The 26,246-nt window shown below is 36.8% G+C and overlaps 1 pseudogene; it reads left to right on the top strand.

The window, feature by feature from the left end:
- The first annotated feature begins 8,600 nt into the window (after window positions 1-8,600).
- On the top strand, window positions 8,601-18,145 carry LOC140512191 (SAFB-like transcription modulator pseudogene; annotated as a pseudogene).
- Window positions 18,146-26,246: the final 8,101 nt, after the last annotated feature.

The raw sequence follows: 26,246 nt of genomic DNA, 5'->3' as shown, positions 1-26,246 counted from the left end.
GCCTTTATTATAACTAAGGGATTTTTGGTGCTACATAGAAATAAATTTTTGTTTCTTGATTAGAATGGGACAAGATAATTGAGATTTCTAATTGCCAAAAGACAAAATCTAATAACTGAGGTAATATTGAAGCTATAATTCTAACTTAAAGACAAAGAAGCAAAATTCCATTTTGTAAAATTGGGGATAAGATTATTTTCTGGGATAGTATTCTGCACCGCTATTTTCAGAGCTATCCACCCACATGGAAAATGAGTGATGACTATTAGTAATAACATTAGTAGCAGGACGATGATATGCATAAACCGTAATTAAAGAACATTTGCTAATGTCTGTGGTCATGGATGATCAATTAGAAAAGTCATTGTTCAGGGGCTGGTCTGATTCAAGTCAGCCTGGTATTTCAGGCTTAGGACAGGAATAAAATAAGACATTCATAGACCATATAACATTTACCGAAAGAAATCTGTTTAACAAAAGCATGGAAAGAATATTCAACAGCACTACTGTATTTGAGCACTTCTCCTTTCACCTCCACATTGGCCACTGGGCCATTCCCATTCAGAAGGCTATGTCAAGCCTGAGGCATGAAAACTAGTTATTAACTGAAATTTTTACACCTCAGGTGACCAGAAAGATATATCAGCTTTTCCAGAACTAGTTTATTGAATCAGCTAAATCTCAAGGATAGTATTACTTCCTACCTTTAAGGGGGAGATAGCCAACATCTTAGAGACTTTCCAGGCATAATCAATATTGCCCCTGCCATATGCCATACTTTTTATCAATACTTTTTCATATTGATAACCATAAGAAAGATCTTCTATGCAACTTTACTAGACTTAATTGATCTTAGGGGCATTCTAGAAAATACTGACCTACCAGGGAAGTATAGAGGAAGAAGAAAAAAAACAGAAAAATATCAAAAAAAAAAAACCTAAGAATAACAGGTTTCTGATATAATCCAGCCTATGTGGTGAGGGCATTGTCAGTGGTGACTTATAATAGATCTCAGTGATGATGAGGACAGAGGAGCAACAGGAGCATCAGAGTCATAGTATATATGATGATAATTTCACTATTCTTACCAGTTCTCAGGATGAGTCAATGTTTTCCTCAATAAAGCTACTGAGAAGTCATTACCCTTTTTCATGAAACCTTTCCTAGGTTCTGAGCCAACAATGAAAGTACCCATACCATATTCTGTTGAGTGCTTCCTAGATGACCAGCCAGTATCTCCCCATCCCTGGGAGTCCCAAGATAGTGTGTGGGGATGTGTGACACCAAAGCATTTTTTTTAGAAGTTTCTCCTGAAACAAACACTTGTTTCTTCCATGTAGTCTAGATAGTTAATCGAAGATAAGTTCATCTTTTCTCTGTTGTTAGAATGCAAGACACCTCCAAACAAGTCTACCAATTGGTCCTTTGGTAGAGGACAATCATCAGGTTGACTACTAGCTACTGAAATGACAGCAATATAGAAACAACTTAGCTTCAGATTATAGAAAATAAAGGGCTGTGATGAACCTTCTTACACTGCTGCACTTACTGCTTGCCTAAATTGCTATTTCTCTTCGTACCCGAGAAGCTTATTGTTTTATCTGTGTGCCTGAACCACAATCTGCTGTTGTAGCACACTTCATAATGCTGCCCATTCTACTGGGTCTATACCTGAACTATTGATGGAACTCACACATCTACCCCTCTATACTGGAACCCAAGCTTCCATTCCCTTTCATGGCACAAATAACATTCACATTTGTTTCTACTTGTTGAATGGGAATAGATAGTTTATTTTCATTTTTCTCGTGCTAGCTGTAGGTCGTTGTTGTTGATGTTTTGTTTTTGTATTTTTAGGACAATCAAGTAGCTGACAAAAAATGCTAGAAGTGTCTTTCTTCCCTTTGAGAGGAGTCATGGTATTTAGAGAGTAGCATGGCCAGAAGCACAGTGACCATAGGATTCCAGTGTCAGTTTAGAACAACAATTGCTCCCTCTCCAACCCCTGTCAGCAGTCACTTGGGTATCCCCCTCTCTGAATCATCTAGATAAATCTAAGTGGACACATAACCCACATGGACAAAATATCAATAGTACCTCCACGTACCCTGGCGTATACTCTGGACTAATAAGTATATTTTATAAAAGGAGTATTAATATAATGCATTCAAAGTATGGATCATTGCTGCTTGTGTTAATTTTGGCCCAACAATTCACACCGAGAAAACACAAGTACTCTGTCAGCCAGCACCACACAACCCATACATGAAACCATGGGTTAGATGAAATGGAGAAGTTTTGAATGCTGTGGATAAGTTCACTTATCTTGGCAGTATACTTTTTAGGGATGTACACGATGATAATGAGGTTGACATATGCGTTGCCAGAGCTAGCTCAGTGTTTGATAGGCTCTGAAAAAAAGTGTGGAAAAAAGAGGTTTTAGACTGACTACCAAACTGAAGGTCTACAGAACCATTGTGCTGACCTCATTTTTATATGCCTGCAAAGTCTGGACAGTATACCAGCACCATGCCAGGAAACTGAATCACTTGCATTTGAATTGCCTTAGGAAGATTCTGAAGGTCACCTGGCAGGATAAGATACAAGACACTAAGATATTTTCTTAAACTAAACTGCCAAGCATTCAAACTCCATTGCAGAGAGCAAAATTATGATGGACTGGTCATGCTGTTCAAATGCCAAACATATGCTTGTCTAACATATTCTTTTATGCAGAACTAACACAGATCAAGTACTCACATGATGGTCAGAAGAAGTGATACAAGGGCACTCTAAAAGTCCCTCTTAAGAACTTTGGAATTGATTGTGTGACATGGCAGACAGAGTGTGGTGTGCCCTCATCAGATAAGTTACTGTGCTTCATGAACAAAGCAGAATTGAAACAGCTCAAAAGAAACACAAGATGAACAAGTTTAGAGAATTGACCCCAAATGTTCAGATAGACCATTGGTGGCTGTCCTGTGGTAGAGTATTCTGAGCTCATTTTGGTCTGACTGGTCACAGAGGGACACATTGTGACTTGACTCTAGTAGAGTGATGTCATTCTGATCCTCTTTGAGAATAAAAGACAACAACCACCGCATGTAAGGAATGCTCAAAAATATCACTTTCCTTTTACTTTACTTTCTCAAGGTAAAAATTGAATGCATTTCTTTAGAATCATTGTTATCATATGAAAGAGCTAGGCCCAGGTATAATAATTTATATTATTTTAAACAAAAAAAATATTAATTCTTTGTAAATTTGAATTGGTCATTGTCCACAATATTACTGTGAGAATAATAATTATTTTTTAAATTTTAGATGTGGAAATGAGAAAGAAAAGAATCAAATGACTTCTATAATTGAAGAGAATTAGCACATCTGAAAGCAAAATGTATTTTCTGACTCCCAGAACACCTAGAACTTTGATTGCCATTTTGACTTTTATTAAGGTAAGTTTATTCTAAAGTGCTATAATTTAAATTCAATCACACAATCAAGTTAGGAGGGACAGTCAGTCTATAGCTGAACAAGAATTCCTATTATAAGACCTTCAACAAATGGTCACTGCTTAAAGATCACAAGGAATAGTAAACTCTCTTCCATTCAAATCATTTCATTTCACTTTGGGGCAGCTCTAATTTTACAGCATTTTCTTTAAATTGAATTAATTATTAAAAAGAAGATTTTGTTCCAGGTGCACAAATCATTGAAGGAAGAAGGAAATTGTTCTGAAAACTGACTTGTACTAGTTCCAGAGTTGGAGCAATTTGGAGTTGACTTCAAATTCTGCTTCTAAACGTATCTGTGTCACTTTAGGCAAGTCTTACCTTCCTCAGCTCTCTCAATTTTTTTCAGTCATAAAATGAAGAAGTTGAACTAAATGGTCTCTCAAGTTCCTTCTAGGTATATATCTGTGATCATATGATCTGATCAATTGCATTGACCAAGAAAGAAAAGAAGAAATACATATATGGTATGAATTTCAAAGAAGAGACTGTTGAGTAGTGGTTGCAGAACAAAGGTCAAAAAGCATATATTGACTTTCCTGGTTGTTAGTGAGAGAGAATGATGGCATTGTCTTAACAACTAAAAAGGGTGGCAAAAGATATGATGTCATCAGGAAAGGGTTAAAAAAATAAACTTACCTTACTTGTCTTTTATTTTATTCCTTATATTGGAAACAAACCTTTACTAGTTGTTTACTTCGTAATCATAGAACTTTAGAGATAGAGGAGAAATTGAAGATAATCTAGCTCAGTGTCTTCATTTTGCAGATGTGATAACTGCATTACTATGTCCAAAAAACAAAACAAAACTTCAAATCTGTCTTCTGGTATCCATTTTTTTGCTAGGTCACTAACATCTCTTCACTGGAACACTGAAACACAGGTATTGTTATAATAAAACATTTTATAAGCACCATATTAGCATTTAGAACAATGCTTTTCATTCTTACTCTAACGTTTATTTTACTGTAATATGCCATTATCAGTCTCCTACTATGTGCAGAATGCTGTGCTAGCCATTGGATAAGATGCAAAGTTCAGACAACAGATTGCCTTCTCTTTTGAAACTTAGAATTTAGTAGTAAAACACATATAAATAAATTGAACACATAGCAATAAACGATAGTCATATGACTGATTTAGTTGTAAAATCTCATGTGAGAATCTTAGGAAGAAAGCTGATGAGGGAGGAAGAAGACTTTCTGGCAATGAAGAGTAAGAAGGATAGACTGTAGAAAATGGAAAGGTGTAGGGGAAGGGTAGGAAAAGATGATGAAACAAAAAAGGAGAGGAAAGGAGAAGCGGGGGGGAAAGAAAGAGTAGAGATGGGGAAGAGGAAAAGAGAAGGCAAAAAGTAGAACCTGGGGAACACTATAAAGAGGAAAGAGCAAGACATCAGCAAAGGAAACAAATGAGGGGAGGCTTAAAAGGGCAGTAAAGAGCTGTCCAAAAATATGGCCCTGGATAATGAGGTGTGTGTATGTGTATATATACAGCCTATTTTACCCCCCTGAAAGCTTTTTGTACTTGATAACAGATCAATGTCACATATAATTTCCCTTTATTTGTTTGGAGAGTTAATTTAGCTACCGAACTGGATTTTAAGTACACAATGACAGGAACTATATCTTATCTTTCTTTTGTATATTTTGAATTGATTATACAAAACTCCAAAATAAAATGTGGCTTGTGGAGGCAATAGATTATCACTATCATGAGAACTCAGACTCTGCTTATGGGACTTTGGATTCAAATAGATGAGTTTACACTTTGTCTTGCCCAAAACAAGGCACTATCCACTATCTGAACATTTCGAACCACTAACCTCTCTGTTCCCAGCCATTTTCAAAACCACTTCCCTTTTATGTGCTGTCTTTCCCTAGCAGAAGGTAAACTCCTTGCCACTAAAAACTATCTTGAAGGTTATTGCATCTCTAGAAACTAGCACACGATCAGGAACATAGTGTGCTATTATTAAATGATTTTTCATTCATTCATTCATTCATTCATTCATTCATTCATTTTTATCTTCCTACCATAGGAAGATAAATTAGGAGAAATGTTGACTGCTTCTATGTTGCATTGTGGATTTTTTATTATGAACTACAGTTTTAATCCATTCTTACCAATGAAGATTGAACATGATTTTTTAAAAATATCAATTTTAACAAAACCACAGTTTTAATAAAACCATAGAAATTCTTTTAAAAAATCATTAAAGAAAGCCTACATTAAGAACCTAATATAAGAAAGGTCTTTATGGGAGATACAAATGTAGAGACTATACAGATCTTCCACATTGCAATTTTCCTCATTGTGGTTTCGATATATCACAGATTGGCATAAGAAATTAAATGGTAAATTTGAGGGAGCTTTATTGAAGCCACAGACAATATGCAAAGGCCAGAAGATGACACAGGAAAAGTTTAGAAACTCAGAGAGGCATAAAATGTATATAGAATATTGAATAATATCATATATTTAACTTTTGATATCATAATAATTCACACTTCTTCTCTGGTATGAAGAGAAGGCCAAAAATTTTTTGTGTGAACTTTCCAGATTGTAAGGGCACAGTGTCCCTAACCCCCATGATGTGGAAAGGATAACTATACAGATCATGGTTTCAAAATCATTCAGCAAAGAAGAGTACACAAATAATTATACTACAAAATAGGAGTAAGATAAATAAAAAGAGAGACGTAGGAAAAGATAATAAATGTGGAAACTGGAGATGGGCTACATATGTATATAGAATATGTATTCAGTTTGTCTAGTTGTCTATGTATATGTACGTATATATGTGTTGTATATTATGTATTCGATTTGTTGACATATATATTATGCATATAGTTGGTGTGTATATATGTGTGCACACATGTATATGCATACATACATATAGGTATACCTCATTTTGTTCTTCTTCCCTTTATAATGCTTCATATATGTGTATGTGTGTATACACACACACACACACACACACACACATATATATATACATATATATGCTCATATGGTATTTTTTTTATTAATTGAAAGTTTTTGGCAACCCTGCATCAAGAAAGTCTATTGGCACCATTTTTCCAACAGCAGGTGCTCACATTATGCCTCACATTATGTCACGTTTTGGTAATTCTTGCAATATTTTAACTTTTCATTGTTATTAAAATATCTGTTATGGTGTTCTGTGTTCAGTGATGTTTGATGTTATTTACTGTAATTGTTGTAGGTCAACATGAACTAAGCACATGTAAGATGGAGAGCTTAATCAATAGATGTGTATTCTGATTTCTCCACTGACCAACCATTCCCCATCTCTCTCCCTCTCCCCAGGTCTCCTTGTTCACTGAGAAATGACTATATTAAAAATATTATCCAAACTTCATTGACAAAGCCTCAGAAGGGTTTCTGAGGATTGACTCCAATTTTGAAAGAAGTTCTACTGTGGGTAAAATTCTGTCAAACAGCATTGCGTGCTACAGAAATATCTTCCATGAAAGGAAAAGTCAATTGATTCAGGAAGCTTCATGCTTGTCTTATTTTAAGAAATCTCCATAGCTACCCCAGCTTTCATCAACCACCACCATGATTGATCAGCTTCCATCGACATTGGAAGAAGACTCTCCACTAACAATAGGATTATGACTTGTTGAAGTCTTAGGTGATGGTTAGTATTTTTAGTAATAAAGCATTTAATTAAGGTATATTCATTGGTTTTTAGAAATAATGCTACTGAACATTTAATGGGCTACAGTAGTATAAATATAACTTTTATATGCATTGGGAAATCGAAAAATTTGTGGGACTCACTTTCTTGTCATAGTTCCTTTATTTAATACTCTTAAACCAAACCTACAATATCTCTGAGATATGCCTGCATTCTTCAAGGACAAACTGAAAAGAAATCTTAACTGTTCCCCTATTCCTTTAAATATTTTTGTCCCTTAGATAAATGTTTTAACCACAATTAATAACTCACATTTTTATACTTCTTGAGTAAACAAAGCATTTCCCAAATGTAACAGGACATTGGAGACCACTCCAATGATCTTTAAGTCTCTTGAATCTCAGTGGAGCCATTAGCATCCTGAAACTGATGTCCTAGTTCCTCCTATTCCTAGACAATGAGGGAATTGAGGGGATTAGGACAACAAGTGGTTAACTGTGGGAATGCAGTGAACCACACTGACTCCATCTTATGACTCAGTTCTGGAGCTAGATTAGTTTCTATTCATTTATGAGTTTAGCCAATTTATGTCTTGTCAGAAAACTTTATTCAGTTAATGAAACTGAGAGAAAATCTTATTGTTTGAATCCAGATGTTAAAAAAAAGTGATGAATGAATTAAATGGTTAAATGACTGAGGAAACAAAAGTTTGAACTTCTGAGTACTTATTAGTCAATGCATGTCAATTACCTAATGAATCAGGAGCAGACCCCTTCCTCATCTTAAATCTAGACCCCAAATACAGGTAATCTATTTCTAATTAGAGGAAAGATTAGAGACTTTCCAAGTTGGAAGGGGCAAAGTTAACAGATACATTCTCCTGAAACCAGGGGGAAAAAGGTGTCTATCTCATTCTCTCCCACCCAAGTATTTATAAACAACCAAAAGAACATGGAAACAGGAACTGATTTATCAGTATGAGGCCAATTTTCAGATAAGACAAAAAGGTTTCTTAGGATATATAATTTTGAGAAAACTCCTTGCATCAGTCTTTCAATATGATTGCATTTTTGGTCAACATAACCTAGGTCCTTGGTTAAGGGTCTCTAAATGTCAGGGAGAGGTGGTCCACTTTCCCAGCCATGCAGGGCTGAGTTCAGATGATGTAATTAAATTTTCTCCCAGTTCCCACAACTGAATGAAGTTTTCTTACAAGACAGAAATTCCACTAGACCAATAATTGAATAGAAACTAAGCTACCTCCAGAATTGAGTCACAAGATGGAGTCTGTGTGGTTCATTCAATTTTCACAAATAATCATTTGCTGTCGTCAGCTCCACAGTTCCCACAGGAGAGTTTAGAGAAATAGAAGTCATGTGAATGGGTGTGGGAGAAGGGAGGTTAGGAGCCTGAAAGCGAAAATGTCACCAATGTCACTAGCATCAGGGCCCAAACTAGAAAAATATGTTGGGCGTCCAGGAACAGACAAGCAGACAGAGGTGGAATTAAAGCTGAAACACCAAGATAAAGACTATGAGTAGTCTAAGAAGGATCCACACGGAGTCAACTCAGAGTTACTAGAATTTTTCAGATTGATGAGAACAGAACTGACAGTCTCTTACTTCTTCACCCTTCACAGCACTCCCACTCCCTATGTTTAAAAGTCAATCTACTTTTCTAATTGTGGTTGTTAAGAATTTGATTTGTCTTCTTTTCTGCTTTTTTTTTGTTTTTGTAGTTTCACTAAGACAAAGCAATTAACCTTTGGACTACTGAACTATGCTGAGAGAAAAGCACACAGGTGATGAAGCAAACAGTAGAGAAAGGTTTTACAACTGCTGATATGTTTCCTGACACAGGAGCTCAGAGTTGAACAACAAAAGACATTGTCACCAATAATTTTATTGGGGTGTGTGTGTATGTGTGTGTGTGTGTGTGTGTGTGTGTGTGTGTGTGTGTGTGTGTGTATAACTAAGGGGGAAGAAAAGCATGAATCTAGATTATTCTTAGGCAAATGTGTTTAGCAGTCTTTGTTTCAGGGAAGGCTGTGAGAGAGTTGAGGTAGTAATATTAATGAGATGACTGTTTTGAGCTCTTTCTCTTTCACTTTTTTCCTACCATGAGATTGACAAGAAGACTATAACAACTAAAGGGAAAAGCCAAGAGAATGATTGGAGTTGTCCCTATAAAGACATTCTGTGTCTGTGACCAAATGCACTCATGTAAAGGTGAGGATTACATCTTAGCTTTGTATTACCCAATGTTCTCTTGGGAATTACATCCATCAGAATTTTGTGAAAATTCAGCAGGTGATGACATTACCCTGAAAGTTTCACAGAACGATGAGAATCAGGAGAGAGTCAAAGGATGAAAGGAAGAAAAAAGGAGAAGAAATGGTCGTAGATTCAGAGGTTTCTTTCACTTGTAGCTTTTCCTATTAAGGTGAACAGACACTGAAGCCTCCCCAGCTCATAGGCATGTTGGACTTTAGGACACTGAGCACTATAGTAGCTCCTTGAGGGATATTTCCCTCCTCTGGCCATGTAGACTTAGAATTTAGGATCTGTTGTAGTAGAATTTAGCAACCTTCTGAGTCTTGCCCCATTCATGCTAGAAAAAAACAACAGCTATAGAATCCTAAAGATTCACTGGTTCAGTGTCCTCAGGAATACTGGGAGAGGTGACAGAATTATGGGTGTTGAAGTTTAGTACCTTCAGTGTTCATTCATTCCAATATACCTTGTTATTTTTCCTCTAGACTTACTGATTTAAGATTACAGGGTTGGGACCATCTGAATTCATAGATATTTTTTTGTTCCTGGAAGTAGGGGAAAGGTATTGCTTGCTGATTATGATAATATTTGCATTACAAAGACTCTGCCCAGTACCATGAACACTTAGGAAAATGCAAGGCATGGGGGACGAGGAGGGCAAGACACAATAAATGCTTTATGAAATGTGTCCAACACAGTGGTACACTCTATCATTCTCAAAGAAATAATTACTGATATGATATGTAGAGACTGATTTTTTATACTTTTCACTGTGGTCTATGGATGAATAAAATGGCCATGATAAAAGAGAGGTGGTCCAAAAATAAAGTACAGAATATGCAGAGAGCAGTTAATGCCATGATACAACATATCAGTAGTTTACAATGTGGTGAAATCATCAATCAGCAATGCAGGAGACTGTAGTTATAATTAGGGGCAAAGTTCAGACTGTCATCCTGCCAAGAGACTAATCACTAAAAATAGAGTCCTTATCATGAGATTGCTCCTAGCCACCAAAGGAGAAATTCTTTGATTCCTACTGCAGACATATTCTGGGGCAAGTTCAATGTAGACTGGTTCAGTAGTTTAGGTTTGCAAGTGAAATTAAATAAGATAACCATCTAACATTTAATTAGAGAGGATTTTATTTGATAATACCATGAAAAGGATATTCAGCAATTATATATCATTAGTTCACATGGAAGCAGCCCCCCTCACCTATAAGTTCGCCATGTCATTTCATATAGTGTATAGAGTGTGTTGACTTGCAGAGTATCAGGGAATATGTCAAGGAGTTATCTTTCTTTGTTCAGATTTTTATGGCATAGGCATTTGGGAAAGTACATCAGTGGTTCAAGTTTTTGTCTCAATGAATTCTTAACAACAACCTTATTGTCTTTTTAGCAGGAAAAAAAATTAGGTAGACTATTTGGAGTATATATTAACAATCTCCTGGGGCAGCTAGGTGATGCAGTGGATAGAGCACCAGTGCAAGAGTCAGGAGGACCTGAGTTCAAATGTCACCTCAGACACTTGACACTCACCTACTGTGTGACCTTGGGCAAGTCACTTAACCCCAATTACCTCATCCTGGGTCATCTGCAGTGATCCCAATGAATATCTGATCACTGGATTCAGATGGCTCTGGAGGAGAAGTGAGACTGTTGACCTGCACAGCCCTCCCTCACTCAAAACAAAGTCACGTGCAAGTCATGTCATTATTTCACTGATGGCATGGTCTTCTTTGGCTGCAAAGGACGAACACACAACAAAGTCCTGTAGTAATAAATGGAGTGCCAAGGAACCAATGTGGAAAAATTTAGGATGCCAATGAAAATACAGATGGGATGCCTTTATTAGGTAATATGCTCTTGCTGATTAAAAAGTGAATCTATCCAGTCTTAAGTCTTAGATTATATACTCATGGCAATCTTTGCTTGAGGCAAGATCAACAGGCAGAGCAAAGTGCTGGCCACGAGAGAAATTGCTCCCAATTGGCTACAGAATGTTTCCTCAAGTATGAACCACCAAGACAAAATGAGAGTGGCAGTGCTGAAAGTTAAGAAAAATATTCCCTAGAATATTCAGTGCATTGGGCAGTTACTCATCCAAGATCATCTCCCAACTGTAGAAGGCCTAAATGCTTTAACTGCAAGTATCAGACTCCTATTTGTACCCACATTCATGAGATCTCATTTTCTTTCCAAAATTTAATCAACCAACTTCACAAAACATACATAATGCTTATTCACCCACACACATATCTTAGTAATGCAAAAAAAAATCATCAAAATGGAAATGCAAATTAATTAACAGGAAAATGATAGAAAAAATACTGTGATCATATAGTTCCCATAAAAATTTCACAAGCAATAAAGATGACATAATTAGTCCTATTGACCCCTACGCTACAACTTAAATCAGTTGGACTGAGAGAACAGCAAAATGTACATTAGCATACCTGGAGTCTTTTGTATTGAATCAATCCTGAGGGCTCAGAATTTCATAGTAGTTATTTTCTGGAATCAGAGGGTTAAAACCATCTAAGGAATGTCAAAGTGCTATCACACTAAAATTCTTAAGTCTGACTTTCCATGAGCTAAGGGGACTCCTCAATGAATCATCCGAATACCTGACAGTCCATCAACATGATCCAGGAACCACCTCCATGACTACCAGTACCAACAGGAGATGGAGCCCACAGTCTACCCCTCCTCCTAAGTCATTTCTAGTCCACTCACTTCAGAAAATCCCTATCACTAATTGGCTACCTGAGAGGGGGAACCTGTAGCTTTGAAGCCACATATAGCTCTCTAGGTCCTCAAGGGCAGCCTTTCAACTGAATACAAACTTCACAGAACAAATCCTCTTAATAAAAAGGATTTGTTCTATAAAATTCGGACTCAGTCAAAAAGCTATACCCAAGGACCTAAAAGGTATCATGTGGCATCAGGGTCACAGGTTTCCCACCCCTGTACCTAAGCCCTTGTGTGATTTCCTTTATTATCTGCTGAGCTTTTTTGCAGTATTCTATGGGATATAGTTCAAAAGAGAACATAGTTTCATCCCTATCCAAAGATATCCCTCCACCTTACACATAGAGAGGGAGCCAAGATGATACAAGAATGTGGGTGCCCTCAAGGAATTTATATAACATTGTAAATATATATATATATATATATATATATATATATATATATATATATATATATATATATATATATATATATATATATATATACAGAAAGGCACATAAAAAGGAAAATTTATGAAAAAAATACTATTTCCACTCTGACTTGCCCTAACTTTGCCCCTAATGCCTTTGGGTTTCTCACATCAAAGATATGGCACACTTGTATCACATACACACGGACCTCAGCCAAGAGTAGAGATAAGCCAGTTCCTCCACCATGTTCTCAATAGTAATTAATACTACTGTTGATGTTCAAAGATAAACCCAAATAATGATAATTATAAGCATTCTCTTAGGTGAGGTGGAAGGGCAAAGACACCATGCATATGAAGGATGGCAGCGAGCAAAGTCAATCCCTCCTCCCTCATCCTGCTCCATCTCTCTTCATTGAAAAACTTTTTATAGCAATACCAATCTCTCTCCTCTTCCCTCTTCTTGTTTTTAAAGAATGATACTAGAGGAGGTAGAGAGAGCCTCTCCAAGTTAAAAAAAGAAAAAAAACAGCCTCCCAATGCATTTCCTTGTCTAGTGCTTCTAGTACCCTCTTCACACTCTCAGGCTACACTTCTCAGAACTAAATGAATTAACATATGTAAAGTGCTTTACAAATGTTAGAGTACCATATAAATTCTAGGTATGATTAGCTATAATTAATTCCATGGCAGGGAGCAGGCCTCCATAGTCTTAAAGATCAGTACCAAGGTGGCAGCAGTTAGATATGCCTGTGACATGGATCTCATAGACCAAACAGCTTACATTGGTGTACTATCTGATTAAAATGCTTTCTCCTCAGCTCACTAGAAGGCAAATCAACAATGGCAGCTAGATGTTAATGTAGTGACCTGCTTAATTAAAAATATGAGCTATTCTGAAAAAAATCTTTATAATATATATGATCATTTATCAAATGAATAAAGTGATTCTATTGAAAATCTAAAACTGTTCAAGTTTACAATCCCTTTCTAACTGTGATAGGCGATGTATGATCATCATAATAATACCATGCATTTATTTGCATAGCAATTTACAATTTATAAAGCACTATAAATGTATGGAGCTTTATAAATTATAGATCACTATACAAATGTAAGCACTTTATAAGAGCACTCTGACTGAATGAATGAAAGCACTTTCACATACATTATCTCCTTTTATCATAATAACTTTGAGAGAGAGCTAGGGTAGGTATTATTATCCTCCTTTTACAGAGTTATTTCCCCTCTCTGAAGCTCAGAGATTGAGATTTGTTCAAGGTCATATAGTTAGTAAATCACTGAGCCAGAACTTAATGTCTAAAATAAAATTATCTCATAGAAATTCATAGATTGCTAGAGCTGGAAGGGACTTTAGGGATAATCTCATCTAACTACTTGATTTCAGAGATGAAGAAACTGAAGCCTAATGTGGATGATGTGTGGCACACATCATTATTACCAAGTGTGTGGCACAGCTAGTTTGTGGAACAGCTGGCACTTGAAGCCATGCCTGGTTCAATTAAGAATGAAGAGAGGATTCTGGGAAGATGCTGGAGTAGGTCAGAAAATCCCAACTTCTCCAGATTTCCCCCATAAATTAGACAAAATAGCACCTCAGGGCAAATGTAGAGCTGTGAAAATAGAGTTGGGGCAAAACAATGAGCCTCCTAAGAAAACCAGAGAAGATTCAAAGAAAAATTCCAGGACTGAGGTCTTATTACTATGAAGTCTAAACACTTTCAGGCTAGTTCATCTGAAACAGCAAGAGGCGAGCCTATCTCAGTTAAGAAGTAGCCTCAGCCCCAGTCACAGGAATTTTCACTTCCTAGACAGCATGGGCAGTTGGGTTTCTGAGCAGGGGAAAATTGAGGGAATCTCTGCTGATAAGGGCCTCCAGGACCAGCTGTACTGCTGAGGTGTGTCTCTGGGAGAAAAGGAACCAGCACACACCTGGGCAGTGCAGAAGCACTGGCCAGGGATGCTCTTGGCTGGGAACACTTACTGGAAAGTGAAGTTCCTGGTTTCAGTTCCAGATCAGAGGAGAGAACTGAAGGTGTATCTAAGCCTGAGTCACCATCTCCCATCCCCCATCCCCCAGGTGATTACAAGTTGCTACATATAAATATTTAATAAGCATGCAAAGGAGAAAAAACAACAACTGTAGAAAGTTATTATGGAAGTAGAGAAGACCAGAGTTCCTCTTCAGAGGAGGATGCTGAAGCAAAAAAATCCTCTCCTACCAAAGAATGATGTCAAGTGGCAATGTCAAAAAAGACTTTAGTTGGTTAAGTCGCAGAAGCCGCCCTCACCCAGCAGCAACTCCGCTGCCTTCTCCCTCTCTAAAACAGCTGCCACTGCCTCTGGTTCCTCCTCTGGCACCTCTGCAGCCTCGGGGCAGTCAGAGAGTAAGAAGATCAGCAACCTGTGGGTGATCGATCTCAAACTGGAGTTGAAGTGGAGGAACTTGGACATTAACGGGGTGAAAAATGTGCTCGTTTCTGGCTCAAGCAGGCAATTGAAGAGGAAGGAGGTGATCCGGATAACACTGACCTGTCTTCTTTGGGTGATACTTCCAATAAGAAAGGAGCAGCAAAAAGCAAAGGTGAAAAACAAGAAACAGACAAACTGAGTGGAGATGCTTCAGTGAAAGATGATACATTTGTCAAGGAAAGTGAATCAGAGAATCAAAACATCAGTGATCCAGATGGAAATGATGAATTGAAGGACTGAAGAATTTACTGAAAATGACAAAGAAAATAATAATTCCAAGGACTTGTCTGCTGCTGAATAGCATAAAAAAGATCAGGAATTAAAACAAGCAGAAGCAGCAAAAGGCAAAGAAAAAGACCTTGAAAATTAGGAAAATGAAGGCCAAGAAGATGAAGATGACCCCTTTCTTATAGTCCCAGATAGTGAAGAAGAAGAAAGGGAAAAAGATATAGCAGGTTCTGGTGATGGTACACAAGAAGTATCTAAACCTCTTCCTTCAGAAGAGAACCTAGCTGAGGCTGATCAGACAGCTCACAAAGAGATGGAAGGTAACATGTCTATGAAAGAAGCTGAGGATGACAACATTTTGGTCACAGTCCAGGCTGAAGATGCCACCCCTCTGGATTTTGATGGTGATGACGTCCTTAAAATAGGTAAAAATGTGAAAATTACCTATTCTGAAGCAAGTAAGCCAAAAGATGGGCAGGAAGCCATTGCACAGATCCTGGAGAAGGAAAGCAAAGATTATGAGATGAAGAAGAGCCATAAAGATAGTAAGAAGGAAGACAGTGTGAAGGGTGATACTGTTGAGAAGGAAGCCAGAGAAATTTCTAAGAAAGCAGAATCTGGAGACAAAGAAAAGGATATTTTGAAGAAAGGGCCCTCGTCTACTGAGGTCTCTGGTCAAGCAAAGAGTTCTTCAAAGGAATCTAAAGAAAGGATGACAAAGGAAGTACCAGTAGCACTAGTGGCAGCAGTGGAAGCTCAAATAGAAATCTCTGGGTTAGTAGACTTTCTTCTAATACCAAAGCAGCTGATTTGAAGAATCTCTTTGGTAAATATGGAAAGGTATTCAGTGCAAAAGTGGTTAAAAATGCCTGAAGTCATGGAGCAAAATGCTATGGTATTGTAACTATGTCTTCAAGTACTGAGGTAGCTAGATATATTGCACACCTTCATCTCACTGAACTTCATGGACAACAGATTTCTGTTGAGAAAGTAAAAGGAGATCCTTCTAAGAAAGAATTAAAGAAAGAAAGTGATGAAAAATCAAGTTCAGGCAGAAGTACAAGAGATAAAAAATCTACAACTGATAAAACTAGCAAGACTCAAGCATCTACCAAAAAAGAAGAAAAAAGTCTGAAAAATCTGAGAAAAAAGAAAGTAAGGATACTAAGAAAGCAGAAGGTAAAGATGAGAAAGGTGATAATGGATCAAGTGACCGAACTTCAGAGTCAATTTAAAAAAGCGAAGAAAGGAAACGAATAAGTGCAAAGAGTCCGGGTCATATGGTAATATCAGATCAAACAAAAGGAGATCACTCTAGATCCTCAAGAAGGGGGAGATATGATAAAGTGGCACAGAACAGGGAGAGAGTTAGCCAAGATAAGAAGAAGGATAAAGACTACAGAAGTCGCAAAGACATACTGCCTTTTGAGAAGATGAAAGAGCAGAGAATGCAAGAACATCTAGTACACCTAGAAAGAATATGACGAGCAGTGGAGCTTAGAAGACGAAGAGAATTTGCAGAAGAGAGAGCTTCGAGAACGGGAATGCATTAGAATGATTCGTGAACGGGAGGAACAGGAGCGCTTGCAGAGAGAAAGAGAGCGACTAGAAATTGAAAGGCAAAAACTAGAGAGAGAATGGAGAGTGAACGCTTGGAAAGGGAGCGCATTCGAATTGAACAGGAACGTTGAAAAGAAGCTGAACGTATTGCTCGGGAACGAGGACTGCGAAGGCAACAGCAACAGCTTCGTTATGAACAAGGAAAAAGGAATTCTTTGAAACGTCTACGTGATGTGGATCATAGGGGAGATGATCCTTACGAGAATGAGACTAAAAATCTGTCTCTAGACACAGATGCACGTTTCAGTCACGGATCTGAATACAATCGCCAACAGAACAGATTTAATGACTTTGATTATAGAGAGAGGACCCGATTTCCTGAGGGTACAGCAGTACAATCTTCATCTTTTGAAAGGCAGGAGCGCTTTGTTAGTCAAGGAGAAGGGAAAAACACACACACACACACACACACACACACACACACACATCCAACTGCAGGGAGAGAAGATCCAGGGTTTGCAAGGTATCCCAAAAATTTCAGTGATTCCAGAAGAAATGATCCACCACCACCAAGAAATGAACTTAGAGACACTTAATAGACGACAAGTGCATGGAGATAGAGATGAGAAGAGGACAGTGATCATTCACAACAGGCCTGATATAACACATGGTAGTCACCCAAGAGAGGGTGGTCCAAATCCTCCTAGGCAAACTAGTTGGAAGAATGAAGATAGCATGAGTACCAAAAAAAGGGACACAAGGGGTGAAAGACCAGAAAGATCAGGAAGAGAAGTGGCTGGACACAATGTGAGAGGTGCTCCCCCAGGGAATCAAAGCAGTGCTTTTGGTTATGGTAGCAGAGAGGGAGAAAGAGGAGTATTAGGAGAAAGAGGAAGAGGTGGACAGCATTATTCTGAAGATCAACATGTGGTTGAACGCCATGGTCGTGAAACAGGTGGACCAAGAAAAGAATGGCATGGTCCAAGTTCTCAAAGAAGTGGGTATCATGACACAAGGAGAATGGGTGATGGCTAGGGAAGAGCAGGCATGATACCCCAGAATACAAGTAACTCATCACCAATAAATAGAATTGTACTGATCACAGGCAATTCTATGCAAAGAGGAAGTGGCTCTGGATTTAAGCCATTTAAGGACAGATGTCCAAGAAGATTCTGAAATCAGCTACTTAACATGATTTCAAGATAATTTATTGAAATCTCTTGTAAATCTTTAACAGACAAGTCAGAGGACAGACGACTTATCCAGGAGTTTGTTGAAACTCCTTTTCCCCCCTTTTCTTTCTTTTTTAAAAACATGATTGCTTTCCTCAATTTGAGAAGGTATTTTAATAGTTTTGTTGTAATTTTAAATAGTTTTATGTATCTTTTGAACACTTTTTTCCTTGCAGCACTAGAGTCCCATTCAAGAAGCAAAGAATATTGGAATGAAACTGTTTTGTTTTAACACTGTGTGAACACGAAGAGTAGTTTGCAATTGTGTAATAGTCATTTAAGTTATCAGCATTAGCTCTGTGCTGTCAGGCTTTAGGGTTAGCTACTTTGTCACAAGATACATATTTATGAGCTCCATTTTGGAGGTTATACGAGCCAAGAAAAACATCTGCTGTCTAATTTGTAGAAAATAAAATTGTTTCTTCCATTTTTGAGTATTACATAACATTTTTGCAGAAGGTACTGTTACATTAAGTGCATCTGTGTATCCTGGCAAATAATATTCTTTTTTGAAATAAACCTTTATATTCTGTAAAAAAAAAAAAAAAAAAGACTTTAAAAATCAAATGAGAGAGATTGAGGAATTTTTTTTTAATTTTAATTTTTTTTAAAAGAAAGAACAATCCAAGAAAAACAAGTTCATGAAAAGAAAGTTAACCAACAGGAAAAGGAGATCCAGAATCTTAAGGAAAAAATGATAATTTGACAATTAGAATTGGACAAGGGGAAGCCACTGAAGTTATAAGATACCAAGAAATATATATATATATATATATATATATATATATATATATATATATATATATATATATATATATATATATATATACATATATATATATACATATATAAAGAATGAAAAAAATAGAAGAGAATATGAAACATCTCATAAGAAAAAGAACTGATCTGGGGAACAGATCAAGAATAGGAAACATAAAAATAATCAGATTACCTGAAAACTACAATAAAAAAAGAGAATCTTGATACAATATATAATACAGAATTAAAGAAAATTGTCCTGAAGTGTGTTAGAGCAAAAAGGGAAAGTAGAAGTAAAAAAAATCCATTGATCACGACCTGAAAGAGATCCTACATGGAAAACTTATAGCTATATTTCAAGCCCCCAGTTCAAGGAGAAAATATATAAAACAAGAAAAAAATTCAAATATAGTGGAGCCACAATTAGAATGACACAAGGCCTAGCAGTGAATACATTAAAAGACCACAGGTCTTGGAACATTAAGTATCAAAGAACTGTGGTTGGAGCTGAAAATATTCCCAGAAAATTAAGCATAATCCTGAACAAAAATAGATATTCAATAAATTGTCAGATTTTCAGGAATTTGTTGCAAAAAGACCTTTAGAAAGTCTGACATACAAGTTCCAAGAGAAATATAAGAAAAACAAAGATTAATTACAGGGGACTCAGCAAGGACAGCTTACTTTTTATACAAGGAAATGTAGACTGTATGTCTAAGATTGTAATTAGTAACTGGGTAGTTTGAGAGAAAAGTTGGGTTAGAGCTGAGTATGATGTGATTCTAAAACGTAATACCATCTAGGGAAAGGTAAAAAGAATAATTACCTAAATGAGGAAACAAGAAGAACTGACACATAATTAGATGAGGGAGAAGGGCTGATAGTTCTGGAGCCCTACTTTCATCAGGAATGGATTAAAGAGGGAACAGTACATAAATATCTAGAAAGATATAAAGATATTTTAAATTCAGAAAGAAACAAAAGGCTAAGAGGATAGGGAGAGGGGAGGGATTTTAGAGGGAACCCTACATAAATCATACCTGGGTTAAAGAGAGAATGTATACATTTAGGAGGGAATAAAAGTCTTCTCAACTTATAAAGAAACAAAAAGGTGAGGAAATAGGGTAAAGGAGGTATAGAAGGATGTCTAGACTAATGGGAATGTGATAAAGAGGGAACAACATATACATTTGGAAGTCTATAAAAGCCTTCAAAATTCAGATAGAAACAAGAGGACAGTGCGGAAAAGACGGGAGGGGGAGATGATAAGGGAGGGATCCTTGGAGGGGGGTAGGTTAAGTTTTAGGAGGGCAAGGTAGTAGGGAGAAGTACAATAGAGGATTCAGAAAGGATAGGAAATAAGAAATACATGCAAACAAATTAAAGTTCAAGAGTAGAGTTTACTAGGAGAAAAAAGCAGGGATAGCAATGATCTCAAAGAAAGTTAAAACTGAAATAGATTTAATCATATGAGAAAAATAGCGAAACTATACTATGTGCCAGCATATTAATCAGTATTGATTTAGACTCTTTAAAATAACTAGACAGTATCAGGTGATAGAAAATATTGATAATAATAATAATATTAATATTATAATTTCCTATATTGAGGTATAGTAAATGATGAATTGGTAGATTTAGAAAAATACGGGAAGACTTAGACTTATAAAGGAAGATGGCATCCACCTTCAGAGAAACAGAGCAAAACAAGTATAATACAGTCTTACATAGATGCATATGAATGTATCTGTGTATACATGTGTATGATTATAGATATCTATGTATACGTATTTATGCATTTCTATATATGGTGTTTGTACATATATTTTTGTGTGTATATGTATATATATATGGATGTGTGTGTGTGTGTGTGTGTGTGTGTGTGTGTGATGTGTACTTAATTGTAGCCTCCAGCTTAATTGTAGCCTTCTTGGGGGAGGGGAAGAGAAAGGGGGATAAAATAAAGAAAAAGGTACACAGCAGAGAACAAAAGAAAACTCACAAGAAAACAAAGGTGGAAAGCTCTAAACACATGAGGTAATATTTATTATACAGGCTTTCCTGAAATGGAAATTTATTGCTGTATATTTTGAATCCTCTCTTATGTTCTGCTGTGCATGCAGCAATTCTTTCTTTCCTTTTCTTATTTTGTATTTTTCTTAGTATTTAAGCTTACAATATGTTTATTTTTCTTTCTTATTGCATATTTAAGTTTAAAGTCATTTTATAAAAGAAAAAATAAGAATAGGAGCTATTCTTTAAGAAAAAATGGAAACAAAATCAAAATCCAGCAAACTGCATAATGCCTAATATATTTCTACTTCACTATGCTGCTCTTCTGTGCCCAAGGTTTCCACAATTGTTATTTTATTTACCAATTTATCCTTATTTGTAAGAATAAGCATTAGGGCCACATTTGGCAGAATATTGCTATGATGTCTTCCACTTGGGACGCTGAAGCTGTTGGATTGATGGAGCTAGAGAGTTCTGAGTAAGGCTAAAGGTAAAGGAATGACTATGCTGAATTTAGAAACAACAAGGTAATTCCCAGAAGCAGAGGACAGTCAATCTGAGGGAGGGGAAGGGAATAGGAGTGGAAATGGTGAATCAGCCCAGGTCAGAATTACGGAGCAAGTTAAAGCTTCTATGCCTATCAGTTTAGAAGACTGGGTCCAGGAGTGGTCATTGTACCTCTAACTTAATGAGGTAAGGGAACCCAGTCTTAAAAAAAATTGATCCAAAATGTCAGTTCCTGAATTCCCAAATCCAGTTCTAATTACTGTATGCATGACATTGCTCAGACTACATTCGGCTGTTATAATAAGTGCGAACACTTTAAGATTTGCAGAATCCTTTGCATACATCATGTAACCTGATCGTCACAGCCACTCAGGAAAGCAGGTGCCATTATTATCTTCATTTTATAGAATGAGAAACGTCTGTACCCTAGCCTTGCAGAACAATTCAGTTTTGCAGAGCCCTAACTTGTAGAAACCATTATGGGCTCAAATACTTAGTGTACAAAGAATTAAATATGGTACTTGCTTTCAAGAAAGTTAAAGTCAAGTAAGGGAAGGAAGATATACATAAATAATTACAATTCAAATCTGAATATGCTAAATGTATAAGAAAGTCTAAAAAAAACAAAGCTAGAGGTCCCTTCTCTTCCCCTTACTCACTTCTGTCTTCCATCCCTCAATTTTTTTTACTTTTCTTCTTCCCACTACTGTTTTTTCACCAAAACAGCGGGCATATGGAATGTCTGTCTGTTCTTCCTTCATTTACGAAGATCATGACATCAGATAAATGATGACATGACTTGTACTTGACTTTGTTTTGAGTGAGGGAGGGCTGTGCAAGGTCACCAGCCTCACTTTCCCCTCCTAAGTAATCTGGATGTAGTAATCAGATAATTCAGCAGGATGACTGGAGAAGGCCCAGGATGCACCAGGAGATCTTGGCTTATTCAGGTGCTCACTTAGAGTGAAGTAATGCCCATTCCATGAATAGGCCTCTTTAAGAAGCAATCAGGGAATGGCCCTTTTAATGAGGAAAAAAACAAACAAACAAAACCCCAAGTAAATCAAACTGAGAGGGAAAGAGCAACAGTTACTATTGATAATCATTCTGAAGCCAGGAGGGTCCAGAAAACAGCCATTAAGTGCGGTTTGGGCAGGGACCTATTGGTGTAGAAAGAAAGAAAGAGAAAAAAATCTAGCCAGTAAACCCCAAGTTAACTGGGCATCCTATAGCCATCCAAATTTACCTTCCTTTGGAGAGGAGAAAGAAGAGGGGGACAGAAGGGAGTGGATAAACTGAGTTACTCAGCTAGCTGGATCCCGCTTCAGGCAGCTCTGTTTACTCACAAATCTGTGTTCAGCCCTCGTTTTTGAAGAACACCATGACGTCAGAGAAATGATGACTTGCACTTGACTTTGTTTTGAGTGAGGGCAGGTTGTGTAGGGTCACCAGCCTCACTTTCACCTATGTGGGATATGGCAAGGAAGAGCCGGCAGAGAGTTTAGTTAGGATTTACACCCAAAGAACACTCTTGCTTCTTTATCTTTTCTTAGGACAAACTTTGAATGACAAACCTGAAAGGAACCTCACAAAACAATTAGTCTATCTCATCACTGTACAAAATCTTCTTTAATATATAGTCCCACTAGCTAAGCAGCTTACATTTGAAACAAGGGAGAACTCACCTCCTCTCAATGCAGCCCATTGTACTTTGGAATATATTTAATCATTATGAAGTGGGTTTTGTTTGTTTATTAGTAATAAAACTGTTGGGAAAACAGGAAAGCAGTCTGGGAGAAACTAGAGACAGATCAGCTTCTCAAGCTGTATACCAAGATAAGTTCCAAAACCAAAGATTATTTAGACATTAAGGATGATGTCATTAACGAATTAGATAATCAGGGAAGAAATTACCTGTCAGATCTATCAAAAGACGAATTTAGTTTCAGGATAAAAAAGTTAATACAGAGGGTCCCAAAAGGTAAAATGGACAATATTTATTACCTTATATAGTCAATTTAAAAGATTTTACACAAAAAAGTCAAAGCAGCTAAAATTAGAAGAAACATAGCTAAATGGGAAGATAAAGGAAATCTTTGCAGCAAGTTTCTCTGATAAAGGTCTGATTTATAAAATATGTAGGGAATTTATTGAAATTTTTAAGAATAAGTGCCATTCCTCGTTGGTAAGTCATCAAAGAATGTAAACAGATACTTTTTAGAGGAAGAAATCTAAACTCTTATTATTCATATAAAAATGTTTTAAGCTATGAATAGGAAAACAAAAATTAAAATGACTTCAAGCTGCCATCTCATACATTCAGATGTGATAAAAACAAAAAAAAGTAAATGACAAATTTTGGATGGGCTGTGGGAAAATAGGTATATTAAGGTACTGGTGGGAGAACAGTGATCTAAGCTTCCTAGAAAGCAATTTGTAACTGTAACCCCCAAATTATTAAACTTTGCTTAGCTTTTGACCCAGTGATACTCCTACTCAGTCTATACTCCAGAGTTGTGTTGTTGTTGTTGTTGTTGTTGTTGTTTTTAACAGAGGAAAGGAATCATTCATACAAAAAAATATTTATAGCAGCTTTTTTACCATAGCAAAGAATTAACAATTGAAAGGTGTAACAGATCAACCCATCAGTTAGGCAATGGCTGAACAAGTGAGTCTGTTATTTTTAAACTTTTTTCTGGGGTATTTGTTTTTTTTCTTTTAAATAAATGATCCTTGTCCATGGTGACAGCAATGAAATCTGATCTTCATCTGTTTTCCTTCAGAATTCATTCCTTTGGGGACATATTAATATTGACTTCTTAGGCAGTGATTTGTCCAAATAGAAAAATACATTCTATCAAGTATGAGTTCACACACATGTACACATACATACATATGTGTACATGTATATATGTATGTGTACATATGTATGTATATGTGTATAAATATACATATATTATTTAAATGCATGTGTATATATGTGCATTTATATATGTATATATGTGATTTTATTCCTTTAAATACTTTATCCTAGTAGAATGAAGCTCTTTATTGATAGTTCAGTTAGCATATCATAACCTCTGTTTTGTTTTGTTCTGTTTCATTGTCCATAGCACTATGATAAGATAATGTCCACTGTATCTATTCTCTTCATGACATTAAATGTTAGTTTTGCAAGTAGATTTGAAAAATGTAGATGTGATCCCTTTATATGGATGCAAGACTGGATATATTGAGCCAGCAGGAGGAAGATGTTATGGATAATTTTCAATATTTAATGAAGCACTTTGTCATCTGAGAATATGAGCCAAGAAATCTATAATCCAATTGCTTTAAAGTCCAAATTTTGTTGTGGCAGAATGAATTAACTTAATAATACCCAGAAGCTAAATTTGCTTCCATAAGAAATAATGATGAGAATGGAAGTTGTTATTGTGTCTTCTTTCTGCCTCAAGGTTTCTTTCAACAAGGATCTAAGAATTTTATTAATCAACAGCTCTTTAATATGTCTTTGAGAGAAACAACATCAACTTGTTCTCTGTCACTACAAAACATACATTTCCACTTTGAAATAACTGTGCTTCATCATAGATTATGACAGAGAAAAAAGATGAGCCCAAGCTCAATGATGCAGAATGGGTCATTGGATCATTTTGTAAAAGTTCAGATAACAATTTCAGACCAATTGTGTGGAACACCGTCCCTCCTCTTCTCTGACTCCACTCTGACTTAAGTCCCAGCTACAATACTACAGTTCAAACACAATTCCAACCACAAACCTTCTACAGAAAGCCTTCCCCCAAGCCTCTTAATTCCAGTGTTTTGCTTCCCTCTCTATACAGCTCTCTTTGCATATACTTGTTTGTATGCTGTTTCCCCCATGAGATTATAAGCTCCTTGAGGGCATGAACATTCTTTTGGCTGCTTTTTTGTATCTTTAGCGCTTAGCACAGTGTCTGGCTGTAGTGCCAATGTGATATTCACAATGTCTGTGGCAGCCATGAATATCTCATGCAATTCTGAATTGCAAAATGTAACAGACTCTCCAGACAGAATCAAAACATTTCTTCAGACACCAAAAAGTCAAAGCCATCATAATAACAGATACCTATACACAATAACAATGCAAAGCAAAGGGCAACACCAGCTCCAAGCCTTCCGTTTGTTAGGCTTCCCACAAGCCAGTTCCCTTAAACAAATCACAGATTCCATTAAATAAAATACCCTTCTCTGACTCACAACAAGCTGTCAGCTTGCCTGCATCCTTCAGTTCTAACTACACTCTCACTAATTTTCCCTCATGTCTGGTATACCTCTGCCTCTCCCTGCTCCACCCATTCAGCAAGCTGCTCCCACCACAGGCTCCATGTGACTCAGACTTCCATGTGACCCAGGCAGGTCACATGGGCCTATTCATGAATGAGAAAGATCTTGTCATTTAAATTACCATTACATGCAGCCTCAAGATCTTTCATATTCATTACATAGGTGGGTGGAGCAATTGGTGTCCACTGAACTGTAGCAGGGATAATAGAAAATAAGTACATAAACCAATAACTTAGGGTGGGGCTTGAGTACAAGCACCCCAGGATTCCCCCCACAAATGAATGGAGCCTAAAATCTTGGGGTAAGGGATGAAGGCCTCTTCTTCCATAGCTACTTCTTGCTGAGATCAGACATAGAGCTGTGCCTCCACAAAGACGTCCCATTTGAGGGGTCAGTTCTTTAGCTGGCATCCAGAGCTTGGTTGATGCCATGCCACACCATCACAGTCATGGACAGGGGGTGACATCTGGCTTAAATGATCAGGCATTTGCAAGTACAAGTCATATCATCA

The sequence above is a fragment of the Notamacropus eugenii genome, chromosome 6 (genome assembly GCF_028372415.1).
Source record: "Notamacropus eugenii isolate mMacEug1 chromosome 6, mMacEug1.pri_v2, whole genome shotgun sequence".
In the NCBI taxonomy this organism is placed as follows: Eukaryota; Metazoa; Chordata; class Mammalia; order Diprotodontia; family Macropodidae; genus Notamacropus; species Notamacropus eugenii.
Note: the sequence above shows the minus strand (reverse complement) of the source record. Positions and strands in the feature narration are given on the sequence as shown.